Below are 14230 nucleotides of genomic sequence, written 5' to 3'. Positions count from 1 at the left end.
CTAGTCTAGTCTTCTCAAGAGGGTTGCTGATAATGGGGGCACCAACTCCTACAGCATCCCATAATCACTCTTCTGGCAGGAGTGGGGGAGAAGGGGGAGCAGCTGCCCCTCCGTCTTGATGGGGTCAGTCGAGACAGGCACAACTTTCCAGTTTGTACATTCCCCTAAATTCCCCCAAGTCTCAGTGGGGACTGGTTGAGGCAGCACACATTTTCCTTAAGTCTTGATGGGCTGATCAAGGTAGGTACCTGCATTCCTCTATGCATTTTCCAAATCCCAAATCCCCACTCATTGACTAGATCCCACCTGTTTTTATAGGGCAACAGACAAAGAATGCAATTTGTCAGCAACAGCCTCACAATTTTACATTACATCACCGCTATATCTCTCTATACAGTCACAGCAGAAACTGTTTTGAACCATGATCGTGAGAACTCATATCAAACACCTGGAAACTAGAGACTGTTATGGCCATGGATCCTGGGAACTAGATCCTAAAAAGGATAACAAAATCCTCCTTACATAACGATCTGCTCAAGTGAAAAAGTCAGTTTGGGAATCTAGAGCAAGGAGGCTGCATCGCCGTTTCAGTCTGAACTTTCGGAAACTATCTGCCAGAATTCAAACTGTCCCCCATCGCTTGTGCTTGTTATTTTTGACAGTTTTCAAAGTGACATTTCTCCCCAATCTACCTGCCACCCTATGCAACTCACGGTTTCTGCTCTAACAAAGAGAAGGGATTTAAATCACGTCTCTGATCGCATCCAATATGTCTTTGTCAACATTTGTTAAGTTTCTACTATGTGTCAGGTACTGTCCAAAGCACTGGGGATACAAAAATAGGCAAAAGACAGTCTCTGCTACCAATACCCTTATAATCTAATAAGGAAGGCAACATGCAAAAATATATATACAGAGCAAGCTACAGACAGTATAAATAGTAGACAATTAACACAGGGAAGTCACTGGAATTAAGAGAGGTTGGGGAAGGCTTCCTCTAGAAGGTGAGATTTTAGCTGGGACTTAAAGAAAGCTGGGGAAGTCCAGAGGCAGAGATGAGTCATGGGGGACTACTGTCTGAAACAGCCAGATGGCCTGTTTGACTTGAAAGTGTCATTCTAATGGGCAGCTCATAGGTTGTTCACCTGAGAACTTCATCTTAATAACTTCCCTGTGCTTCAGCATAGGCTAATCAAGTTCCTGAACCATATCCCAAGCAAGTTAACACTTTCAAAAACAATCAGCCAGAGTTCAGGAACTCTTAGGGCAACCCTTTTTCTTCATTTCCCACCCTCCTCTTCAAAGCCTGGCCTTCTCTTTACTTTCCTCTGAAATTTTGTCATCTGGTTTCCATTCACATTCTTTCTGTAGGTTCATAAATTGCATTACTTCACATTTCTTATCAAAAAGTGGCTTGTCAAGAACAGCATGCAAAGATTTCTTTCCAGCTTTGCTTCTCTACCTGTGCACAATTCCCCAGAAGGTTTTTGGAGGCATTCACATATTGCTTACTTATTTTTGGAAAGTTGTAAAGATGTCCTATTGACGTTCCCATAAAGTCATGCATTCTTTCCTGAAGCACTGAAAAATTCCAAGGGTTCTGCATCCTCCGACCAGTCATCTGACATGTATCACTGTTTGCATCTTTACCAATTTCTGCTTCCGCCACTTCTCCAACATCCTTCCTTTCTTGTTGGCCAAATCTGGTCTGCTCCTTGTTGTCAATGCCTGCCATGTTATAAGGCCTCTGAAGATTTGCTATTTTGTAAAGAAATGTCCTGGGCTCTTTAGGAGAATGAATCGATGAGAAAGAAAAGTGACAAGAGGGGAGCTAGGCTGCCCAGCACAAGTGCTCTTTATTCTCTGAAGCTTTTCTTTAGAATCTGTAGCTACTGTGGGATCAAGCCTCTTTTCCTGTTTAAAAAAATGTTATGTGATGTTAGGATTGTTCTTTGAAGGTCTGACAGAATTCACTTATGAAACCATCTTATCCTAGGGTTTGTTTGTTTTTCCTTGGAGAATTACTTTATAGCTGGTGTACTTTCTTTTCCTGAGTAGGTTATTTAAATTCCCTATTTCTTGTTTTCCTGATGTCTAATTGGGGAAAACAGTTTCTACTGAGGTTCTTAATTTCCTTTTTCATTTGTTATAAATTCTCCATTTTAATTTTTTAATATTGGCAAGCTGGCTTAAAATCATATTATGTAATAGTTTATTTTATTAGTTTATTTATCAATTCAATGCTTTATCCTACCTCTGATTTTCAGAATTTCTGTTTTTGTATTTGGTTAGGGTCTAGAGGCAGGAAGACCAGAGCTCAAATCCAGCCTCAGACACCTCTAGCTATGTAACCCTGAGAAAGTCACTTAATTTGTTTGTCTTAATTCACTGGAGAAGGAAATGGCAAACCACTCCAGTATTTTTGCCAAGAAAACTTCATGGACCATATGGTCCATGGGGTCACAAAGAGTTGGACATGACTGAATAACAACAAAGATTTTTAAAAAATTGTTGCTTTTCTAATGTTTTTAGTTGCATGCCTGAATTATTGTTTCCTTTTTTGCTGCTGGAAGTGTTTATATAAAATTTCCCCTTAGGACTGCTTTGGCTGTATTCCAAAAGTTTTGGTATGTTGTCTTGTTTTCCTTTCATGAAATTATCAAGTGTTTCTCTGATTTGTTCTTTGACCCAGTGATCCTTTTCCATTAAATTATTCTTTATGTTTGAATCTTTCTTCAAAAGCCCTTTGCTGATTATACTGTTTACTATGTTGTATTCAGTAAAAGTTGTACTTACTATTTCTGCTTTTCTGCATTTGTTTATGAGCAAATGCCCGTGCATGCAGTCAATTTTTGTAAAGGTGCCACACACAGCTGAGAAATCTGTATTAAGTATGTGTATAATGCCTTCTATTACCATTCAGTAATCACTAGATATCTATTATATTTACCTTTTCTCAAGTTCTATTTGTCTCTAACTTTTCTTGTTTATCTTTTTGTAAGATTTATCTATGTCTGAAAGAAGCACATTGCAATCTTCTACTATTTGTGCTTTCTATTTCTCACTGTAATGTGATTATGTCATTTGGATGCAATATAAAAATTAGCTAGGATTTATATAGCATTTTGATTTGCAAAGCACTTTATATATGTTATCATATTCAATCCTCATCACAACTTGGAGAATGAGGAAAGTGAGGAAAAGGTTAAGTGACTTTCTCAGGCTCATGTAGCTGCGAAGCTCTCTCAAGCTGTATTTGAATTCACCCTTTCCTTGACTCCAGGACCATCATTCTATCCACTGTACTGGTTGGTCGCCTCTAAATATATTTTAAATATACTGATGTGATATATTAAGTACTGATAACATTTTATTTTTAATGGAGCCTTTAGGCATAATGTAGTTTTCATGCTTATTCCTTTTAACCATGTCTATTTTTATTGTTGCTTTGTCTGAGATATGATCACTAACCATGCTCTTTTGAATTTGTCTGAAGCATAAAGTAAATTCTGCTCAAGCCCCTCATTTTAAAGAATTAATAATTACTTATGTTTCAAGTGTATTTCTTACAAATAGCAGATTGTTCAATTCACAATCCTTTTCTCTTCCATTTTATGGGTTAGTTCACTCCATTCACAGTCACTGTTATGATTCTTAATTGCATATTTAAATCCTTTAGAAATGCTTATTCTTTCTCCTTACATCCTTCTCTTTATGAAGTGGAAAAAGAGAAGGCACCCGATAAACACTAGTTTTTTATAACCGAAGTGATCTGTTCCTATTGCTCTGCATCTCTTCTCTTTGACAAGCCCAGATCCTATTTTTGGTCTGTCCTTCTCTTCTTCCTTCCTTCTTCTCTCTGAAACAGAGGTTTCTAACACATTTTTCATCACTCTCCCCTGTGACCTTTATGCAGTGAAATCACAGGGGGCTGGCCCTGTGATGTAGTCAATTCCAAGCAGGGAAATTCTCAGTGCTAGTGCAAGTCCACAGTTCCTTTGCAACGTGCTGTCTTCAGAGAACGTCCCTGGGCCACTGGGAGGCTGAAAGACTTAGCCAGGGTCAGACAGTTAGTATGCGTGTATCTAAGAGGGCACTTGTACCAGTGTTCCCTAACTCTGAGGCCAGCCCTCCAGGCATTATGCCACGTATGCTGATTTTATAATGTCTCTGCCTTAATATTCTCTGTAACAGATGTCGGAGCATAAGCTGTAATTATTTTCATGATGGCCTTGATGTACATCTTCATCATGTACTATGCAAGAGGAGACTCCCCCAAATGTTCCATGAAATGCTTTTTTTGCCTGCCTTCAGATGCCTAATAAAGCTCTGTGGTTGCTCAGTTGTGTCTGACTCTCCATGACCCCATTTGGGGCTTTCTTGGCAAAGATACTGAAGCTTTCCCACTTCCTTCTCCAGCTCTTCTGACTGATGAGGAACTGAGGCAAACATGGCTGAGCGTCACACAGCTAATAAGTATCCGAGGTTGGGTTTGAACTCAGGAGGATGAGTCTTCCAGCCTCCAGGCCAGGCACTCTGTGCAATGTGGCGCTCCCTAGCAGCCTGATAAAGCCCTACCAGCTCCTTTAGGCGTCCTTCCTTCCAAAAAGGACCTAGAAAACATCCCCTCATTGAGCTGCAGCTGACTTCTGCCTTCTGCTCTTATTCAGAGCACGACGGACAGGACTCAGCTCTACCAAAAGTAGGATCTCAGGATCTCACCCTTGGAGCACCAAGGACTAAATTTATGTTATAGATGGTCTGAAAATGGAGATCCTTGGCACTCTGTGCCCCTGATATGGGCCACAAAGAGAAGTTTTAAAATATTTCTTTGTTTCAGGGGTTGTTGTGACTTCAGACTGGATCCCAAGATGGCCAGCTTACATTAACTAGAAGGCTTCTTGGAAAGCAGCCCCCATCTAGGTCTGGATGTAACTGGCCCCTGACCTTTTTCTTTTTACATGATCTCAGAGGGCAGCACCAAAAACCTGACCCTCCCCTCTTTCCTTTTCCTCAACTGCACTGTGCAGCCACTGTTCTCTACCATATGAAAAATAACTGATTCTCCAAACTCACACCAAGGCAAGAAGATAGAGAGACTTTATTCATCTGACATAATTTCATTCCAGTCCCATTGCAGCATGTCAGCCTTAACTTTTGGACATATCAAGTAGTTAATTCATAAGCATTTATTAAGCTCTGACTTGGGGGGGGGTACAAAAACAAAAGAAGCTGAAGTTTACATTCAACTTGGGGAGGAGACCATATTTGCACCTATGTAAATATGCAAAAAACACATACAAAGGAGACAGCAGGTATAGTTTGTGGGGAAAGGCACTAGTAGCTGGGGAGACCAGAACAGATCACATGCCGAAGGTGACACTTGAATTGGATCTGAGGAAGTCAGGGTTTCCAAGAGAAAGAGGTGAGGAGAACAGAATAGGTTTGGGTGACCCTGGGGAGGCAAGACAGCCTGTGCGAGGGACAGCAGAAAAGACCAGTGTGGTTGGGCCACAAAGTCCAAGGAGGAGATCTGTGGAGGAGGGGTGCAAAAGCTGATGACATTGAAATGCCAGGAGGGACCAGGGAGCCATCAGACTTTGAGAAAAGGGTTGACAGTCAGGTCTGCACTTGGGGAAAGGCACTGGCAGCTGTGTGAAGGAATGGACTGGAAAGAAGAGAGGAGAGGCTGACCAATTAGAAGGGGATTACAATGGTCCAGGCAAGAGGTAGGTGGAGACTGTGTAAGAGAAGTTGTGAGCACAGACATGAAAAGACCCAGCAGCAGAGATGGAGGAAGAACCAAGAGGAGATGGAGATGACATGGAGATTATGAACCTGAGTGACCAGAGGGACAGAAAAATACTTTAAGAGAAAGAGAAATCTGCAAGAGGGATGGCTTTGGGAGGAAAGGTACCAATGTTAGAACTTTCAGACATCTCAAGGATATCCAGTTCAAAGTTCAAGAGTTAATGAATTGGTAATGCTGGACGAGACTGAGAAGGACTAAGGCTTCCCACTTGAAATAAAGTCATCTATCTACAGAATTCTACAGACAGAAAAGGAAATGCATCTATACTGATAAGAGACCTGAATCCTGTATCGTGAGTGAGGAGGAAAGGGACACCCAGTGAGGTGGCAGGACACAGACGATGGATGATCCAGTGCAGGAAACTCAGAAGGAGCAATCAGAAAGGCAGGAGGCCAAGAGAGGCAGAATGATCTGGGAGAGTGGTCAGCCATGTCTAAGATTGCAGAGCTCACCAGGTTTGCCAACGAACAGATCAGCAGTAAAGCCCATTCTTTCTTACTGACATGTTGCACTGTGGACATTTTCTATTTCCTCCTCATTACTCCCTCCTGGCCTCTGTCAAGGAGCTAGGTAAGAAAGACTAACTTTCCCCTCTTCAGTGTTGCAACCTGAAGGAGTAGAATTTTGCTCATTTTCATTGATTTCATTTCAATGTTGTTGAACTTCAGTGGTCAGGGCACCACGCCAGGTGTTGAGGATAATAGTCACCAAGATGATCCTCAGCCCATGTGAATGGGGCTCTATAATGTTAACAATGCCCTTAACTCACCACACCCACTCGGAGTGAACATCATCGTCCCCACTTTATAGATGCCAAAAGTGATTCTGAGAGGTTTCACCACTTACTCAGGATCACACAGGATCTTTTTATAAAGCCTACACTGAATTTTCTGACAAAAATGCTGTTATTCTCTCTTTAGGGAACTTGAAGTTCAGTAGAGAGTATTTTGATAGAAATGAGAAATGAGAAGTACAAGTATATAGGGCAACCAGGTGGCACCACAGTACACAAAGCTCTGGGCCTGGAGTCCTCAAGACTAATCTTCATGAGTTCAGATCTAGTTTTAGACACTCACGAGATGTGTGATCCTGGGGAAGTTACTTAACCCTGCTGGCCTCTGTTTCCTAATCTGTAATAGGAGTTGGAGAAGGAAATGGAAACCCACAGTAGGATCTTTGCCAAGAAAACCCCAAATGGGGTCAGGAAGAGGTGGACATAGCTGAAAAGTGACTGAACAACAAAAAGTGCAGGAACAGAAGCCCAAAATGAGAATGAGAGATCCAGGGAAGAAGGGGGAATTTCCATATAACTTCACAGAGAACTGTAGCACCTGAACTGAGCCTTGAAGGATGTGGATTTCAGCAGGCTAAGAATGGAGAGTGTATTCCCACCAAAAGGAATGTACTGAGTCAGGTCTAAGCAAACTTTTTGCAAAGGGCCAGAGAGTAAATCTTTCAGGCTTTGCAGGCCAAGAGACAAAACTGTGGATTATATAAAGGTATTTATGTAACGAGAGAAAACAAAATTTCCACAAATTTTTTATTGATGAAATACAAAATATAATAAATAATAATTATTATTATTTGGCAACATAGGTCTAGTAATGAGAAGAATGGAATTTTTGGGGATACCATTTTATTTTACTGAGGTTCAAAATGAGCACTCCTTATATCAAAGTAGACTGAAAATGTTTCTTCACACAGACAGGTAGCACCTAATACTGCTCTCAGTTCACTAACATTTGGTTTTAATGGAGCATATTAATCATTTGGAAAGCACTAATATAATGGGATTCTATGAGGTCTTTCTTCTGCTCTTGGCTTTTTTCGGTATGCCATCCTATTGTCCATTCATTACTTCCAACTGAAGTACGGATTCTGAAATACGAGCATTTCTTTTGCACTTGCATTGAGGTCCAAATGCTCTTGGAACTGCCATTTGATCCTGGAAAAACCTATGTGCTTCAAAGTGGTATGGGAATGGACATCTTACTCCTTGTCTTTACCTCTGAAAGCCCAGGAGGTGTCCAAAGCAGACTGATGGGCCTTGGGATTCAAATGAACTTGACCACATTCTATGTTTTGCACAGAAGCAGTTTGCCCTGCAATTTTAGGTTGGATTCATTCACAAACCTTCTCAAGTCTGTAGCAAAAGCTCATTTCCAAAGCCATTCAGGGGCTGTTAGACATCAAATATTTTTTCTTCCCTTCTTGTTCTGACATGATGGGTATGTACCAGTCCAAACAATGCCCTGGTACAGCAGGGCCCTGAGCACAGAACTCAGAATGATGCTGAATTATCTAAATTCTGCCTCGTGGCCCACAAAGCCTAAAACAACCACTAACTGTGCTGCTGGCATATGAGCTTGTAAAAAAATCAGTGTGGCTGTGCCCAAGCCCCATCCCAGCTAGAGAGGAGAGAAGGCAAGTGATGAGAAACACTCAGCTGATCAACTTGCCAAGTACAGGTGTGCACAACGAGGCTGGGAAGGCATGGCGGGGGAATGGGGGGCTGAAGTCTACATTCAAGACTGTAGGAAATAAGGAATCACTAACTGGTTCCATTGCCTGGTGGTACACAGGTAGCCAAAGAGATTCGAAGTAGGAAGTCAGTGAGAGAAGGTCTAGGGGAGTAGAGGCAGAAGGTCTGAAAACTGGAGGGCTACAGAGGGGGATGTGAAAGTGACATCCACAGGACTTGGAGGGGGGATAGGGAGAATGGGCCTCTGTGGTTCTGTGCCTTCATTAGAGAGGAAGCCCTTTCCTCTAAAATCTCCTAGAGGGGATTATCTGTGAGTGACCAGGAATCACTTTGTGACCACTCCCAGTAATGGGCAAGAAGTTTCTCAGGGTGATGGGACAGCTGGACATTAGTGTAGCAGCTGGTTCTTTCTGGAGTGGCTGGGGGCTAAAGCTGGTTTCTGGGTCTGTGACATTACAGCAGAAATCAGACTCAACCTCAGAGCTGGAAGAATCTCAGAGGCCACTGACTTAGTCCACTCTGTGAAGTGGAATGAGATTTCCCCTATTTACAACATAAGCAGCCTATGCTTGAGGCCCTGGGGGGAGGAGGGGACACGGACGCTACCTGGAGTTGGCCCATTTTACTTTGGGACAATCTGAATCACTAGGAATCTTTCACTTGAGTTTAGATGCTTCTTTGAGTTTCTCCCCACTGCCCCTACTTCTTTCCTCTGGAGCCAAAGCAAAAATATTCTGATTTCTGTCCCACGGGAACACCATGCATGTATTTAAACACAACTAGCACTGCCCTTCATACTCAAGCTATCATCCTATGCCTCTTCTTTTTTTCAGCTAAATTCCTAGAAAAGTCTGTCTACTTCACTGATTCTACTTCCTCTCCTTTCACTCACTCCTCAACCTTTTGCAATCTGACTTTGGACATCATCACTTAAAGGAAACTGCTGTCTCTAAAGTTACCACCAACCTCTTAACTGCTAAATCTGCTGGTTTTCTCTCAGCCTTCATCCTTCTTGACCTATTGGCTGTAAAACTATGGCCCACTCTCTCCTCCTGGACAATCTTTCCTCTCTGGGCTTTTGTGACATCCCTTTCTCTCTCCTAGGTTTCCTACCTGTCTGACCACACTTTCAGTATCCTCCTGGCTCATCATCTAAAACATATCCCCTGAGGGTTTTCACTAAGGTCTTCTGTGTTCTTCTCTTCTCCCTCTAGCTCCCAGGTGTTAAAGTGTCATAGCTACAGAGATCTCTCATTTCTCTGTCTCACACACTCACACTCACACACTCTCTCTCTCTGCACAGCATCACCAATTGCTTGCTGGACTTTTTTTAAAAAAAATTTCAAATTTATTTTTAGTTTTTAACATTAATTTCCACAAGATTTTGAGTTACAATTTTTTCTCCCCATTTTCCCTACTCCCCCCCCAAATAGCAAGCCTATGAATACCCCTTCCCCCAATCTGCTCTCTCATATCCTCCCCCATACCCCGTCTAACTTTCTAGAAGGGCAAGATGTTTTTAACATTTGCTTTTAAAACTTTGATTTCCAGATTCTTTCCCTTCTTCCCTCCTCACTCATCATCACTGGGAAGATAAGCAATTCCATATAGGTTGTACATGTGTAGCTACACAAAATGTTTCCATACTAGTTATATTGTGAAAGACTAACTATATTTCCCTCCATCCTAACCTGCTCCCACTTATTCTATTTTTTACTTTGACACTGTCACTTTTCAAATGTATGTGGTTCTAACTCCCCTATCCCCCAATCTGCCCTCCCTTCTATCATCCCCCCTCTTGTCCCCTTCCCCCCTACTTTCCTGTAGGGTAAGATATCCAAATGAGTGTGTATATTATTCCCTCCTTAAGCCAAATTCAATGACAGTAAGCTTGACCCATTCCCTTTCACCTTCCTGCTCTTTCCCTCCACTGTAACAGTTTTCTTTTGCCTCTTTTATATGAGATAATTTGCCCTATTCTATCTCTCCTTTTCTCCTTCTCTCATTATATTCCTCTCTCCCTGCTTAATTTTATTTTTTTTATATCAGCCCTTCCTATTCAACTGATCCTGTGCCCTCTATGTATACATGTACACACACATACTCACATAATGTATTTATACACACATACACCCTCTTATACATACATATATATTCCCTTCAACTATCCTCATACTGAGAAAAGTCTCATGAGTTACAATTATAGTTTTCCCATGTAGGAATGTAAATAGTTCAACTTTAATAAGTTCCTTATGATTTTTCCTGTTTGCCTTCTCATGCTTCTTGTATTTGAAAGTCAAATTTTCTGTTCAGCTCTGGTTTTTTCATCAAGAATACTTTAAAGTCCTCTATTTCATTGAATTACCATATTTTCCCCTGAAGCATTATACTCAGTTTTGCTGGTTAGGTGATTCTTGGTTTTAGTCCCAGCTCCTTTGACCTCTGGAATATCATATTCCAAGCCCTTCAATCCCTTAGTGTAGAAGCTGCTAGATCTTGTGTTATCCTGATTGTGTTTCCACAATACTCAAACTGTTCCTTCTTGGCTGCTTGTAATATTTTCTCTTGGACCTGGAAACTCTGGAATTTGGCTATGATATTCCTAGGAGTTTTCTTTTTGGGATCTTTTTCAAGAGGTGATTGGTGAGTTCTTTCAATTTCTATTTTGCCCTCAGATTCTACAATATCAGGGCAATTTTACTTGATAACTTCTTGAATGATGATTTCTAGGGTTTTTTTTGTTCATGGTTTTCAGGCCGTCCAATAATTTTCAAATTATCTCTCCTGGATCTTTTTTCCAGGTCAGTCATTTTCCAATGAGATATTTCACATTGCCTTCTATTTTTTAATTTGTTTGGATCTGTTTAATAGTATCTTGATTTCTTATATAGTCATTAGCTTCCCTTTGCTCTAATCTAATTTTGAAAGAATTACTCTCTTCAATGAATTTTTTCTTTCTAACTTTTCGTCCACTTCTCTTACTTGATTTTCAGAATCCTTCTTGAGCTCCTCCATGGCCTATAAGTAGTTCATATTTTTCTTGGAGGCTTTTGATGCAGAAGTTTTGACTTCACTGACTTCTTCTGGTTCCATGTTTTGATCCTTTTTGTCCCCAAAAGATTCCATGGTCTGATTTTGCTTCCTCTGCTTGCTCATCTTGCCAGCCAATTACTTGACTTTTGAGCTCTTTGCCATGGTAGAGCTCTGCTTCCAGATTGCAGAGAGCTATGTCCCAAATCACTGGAGTTTTCAGAGATGTTGTCAGGGCTATGAGGAGGGTACCCTTTCTACAGACACCCCAAGCTCTGGCACACTGGCCACACACCCCAGGACCACAACCCAAGACCACGATCTAGATCCAAGCAGGCCAAAGCAAGAATGATTACCCTCTAAATGGCTGCTTGATCCCCCTACTATCTGCAGGCCAGGAGCTCTGGAGGCAGCAGCTGCAGCCATCACCCCTCCACCACCTCTCACCCCTGGGGCCAGGGGCCAGGGGCCAGACCATGCTCTTCCTTCACCCAGTTCCAACAGAGTTCCCTACTGACCTTTTTCTTTCTCTTTGGCATTTATGGGTTGAGAAGTCTGGAAGTCACTACAGCTACTGGTGATTCACTCTCCTGAAGTCTGCTCTGGCTGGTCTGTGCTACAGGTTGAGGCCACTCTGGGTCTGGTCGCAGGCAGGTCATGTAGACTTGGATGGGCTCCCAGCATGGTGCTATAGATCCTTCCTGAACCCTGCCAGGCTTCCTTCAGCGGGAGATTTCTTTCTCTCTGTCACTTTGTGGGTTTTGTAGCTCTAAAATTCGTTTAGAGCCATATTTTACAGGTATTGGAGGTGTTTGGAGCAGGAGCCCTGCAGAGTTCCTGTTTTTACTCAGCCATCTGGGCTCCGCCTCTCGCTTGTTGGACATTTCAAAGAGGCAGATGTCTCAAAAACATCTCTCAGCACGTCCAAAATAGAGTCCATCCTCTTTAATCCCAAGCCTACATCTTCCAAAGGCTGTAGTAACCACTAGGTCGCGCAGTGGATAGTGTGCTGGGCCTGGGATCAGGAGAACCTGAATTCAAATTTGGCTTTAGACACTTCTGAGCTGTATAACCTTGGGCACACCACTTAATCCTTGACTAATTTAGTTTCCTCACCTGTAAAACTGGGAGAATAATAGCACCTACCTCCCAAGATTGTTGTGATAATTAGATATTTGTGAAGCACTTTAGCACAGTGCCTGGAACAACACAGTAGGTATCTAATAAACTCTCTGTTTGTCTCTCTTCAGAGTGCTGGGGTCAGAAAAACCTGAGTTCAAATTCAGACTCAAACACTTACTAGCGATATGACTTGGTAAAGTCACTTAACTTCTTTTTGCCTCAGTTTTCTCAATTGAAAAACAGGGATAATAACTGTTGTGCAGATTCAATGAGGTAATGTTTATAAGAGCTTAGCACTGTGCCTGGCACATAGCAGGGGCTCAGTAAATGCAGGCTCCCCTCCCTTCCAACTTCCCTCAAAGGCAGCACCACTCTTCTCTTCTTTCAGGGGCATAACCTTGGTGTCATCTTTGATTCCTCACATTCCCTCTGCCCCCATATCCAACCAAACCTTGCCATTTCTACCTCTACACCTCTCACACTTGACCCCTGAAGTGTACTTACAGAAACACCATTTCAGTTCAGTCCTTCATCACTGGCGACCTAAATTATTCCAACAGTTTCCTAATTGGTTTTTCTGCCTCAAGTCTCTCCCTCTTATACTCTCTGATCCAGCTTTCTGTTGTGGACACTCCATCTGTTATTTCCAAGTTCTCACACTGGCCTTCTTCCATGCTAGGAATGCATTCCCCCTACTTTTAAAGTACCACTCTTCCTTTATCATTTTTTAAAACAAATTCCATTTAATTTCATTTTCAGTTCCAAATTCCCTCTTCCTACAATTCCACTTACTGGGAAGCAAACAGAACAAAGTCCATTACAAATATGTATCCTCATGCAAAACAAATTCCAGTATTACCCTTAGCTCTTCCCACCTCCAAAATAAAAATAAAGAATGAGAAGAAAATATGCTCCAATTTGTGCTGTCAGCTCTCTATGTAGAGGTGACTTGTCTGTTTCCCTGATGGTGGTTGGTAATTGTGCTCATCACTTGCTAGGTCTCTCTAAGTTTCCTTACAAGGAAGAACAATAATTACCGTGTAACCAAAGTAATGTGAATTACTTCGCGTCTTCCCAGTTTTCCCTGCGACTATCTCTTTCATCATTTCTTAAAGCACAACAGTGTTCCAGGGCATTCATAAATGCTTTGTTCAGCTACTGCCCGAATGGGCACCCCCTCTTTTTTCTTTGCAACTACAAAGAGTCACTATAAACAGTTTGTACATACAAATCCTTTCCCTCTTTGATCTCTTTGGGGGTCAGACTAGTAACTGTCACTGGGTCAAAGGATAGGACAGTTCCATAGTTTTGGGGTATAGGTCCAAACTGTTTTCTAGAGTGGCTGCATCAGTCCACAGCTCCACCAAAAGTGCATTTCTGTGGAACATAAATCTTTTTCCGCTTCCCACGCAGCTGATTCATCATCGTCCTCTTTTTAATCTTGGCCCATCGGATGGCTGTGAAATGGTGCCTCAGTTGCTTTCATTTGAATTTCCCCAATCATTAGTGATTTAGAGCATTTTATACGGCTCTTGGTCACTCTCTGCTCTCTCCGGCCCACACATTATCCCCGCGTAAGTCATCTGGCGCTGCCGCCACCCGGGGCCGCGGGCGCCCCTCTGATGGCTCGCATTCCACGGGCCGGGCCTATCCGCACGCCTGACGCCCTCCTTCCCAAACCACTGGCACCTGCTCTCTCACAGGCCACGCCCCCGCCGGCGCCCCAGGGCGCTGACCCCGCCCCTCACACAAGCCCGGAGGGGGTGGGGGTGCTGACGTCACCC

The 14230-nt window shown here is 42.4% G+C and overlaps 1 protein-coding gene across 4 annotated transcripts in view; it reads right to left on the bottom strand.

Moving 5' to 3' along the window:
• Positions 1–14230, bottom strand: part of DHX32 (DEAH-box helicase 32 (putative)) — a 61450-nt gene that overhangs the window by 46284 nt on the left and 936 nt on the right. The window lies entirely within an intron of this gene.

The sequence above is a fragment of the Petaurus breviceps genome, unplaced genomic scaffold (genome assembly GCF_028583685.1).
Source record: "Petaurus breviceps papuanus isolate PSGF00001 unplaced genomic scaffold, PetGlider_PUasm1.0 490, whole genome shotgun sequence".
NCBI lineage: Eukaryota > Metazoa > Chordata > Mammalia > Diprotodontia > Petauridae > Petaurus > Petaurus breviceps.
Note: the sequence above shows the minus strand (reverse complement) of the source record. Positions and strands in the feature narration are given on the sequence as shown.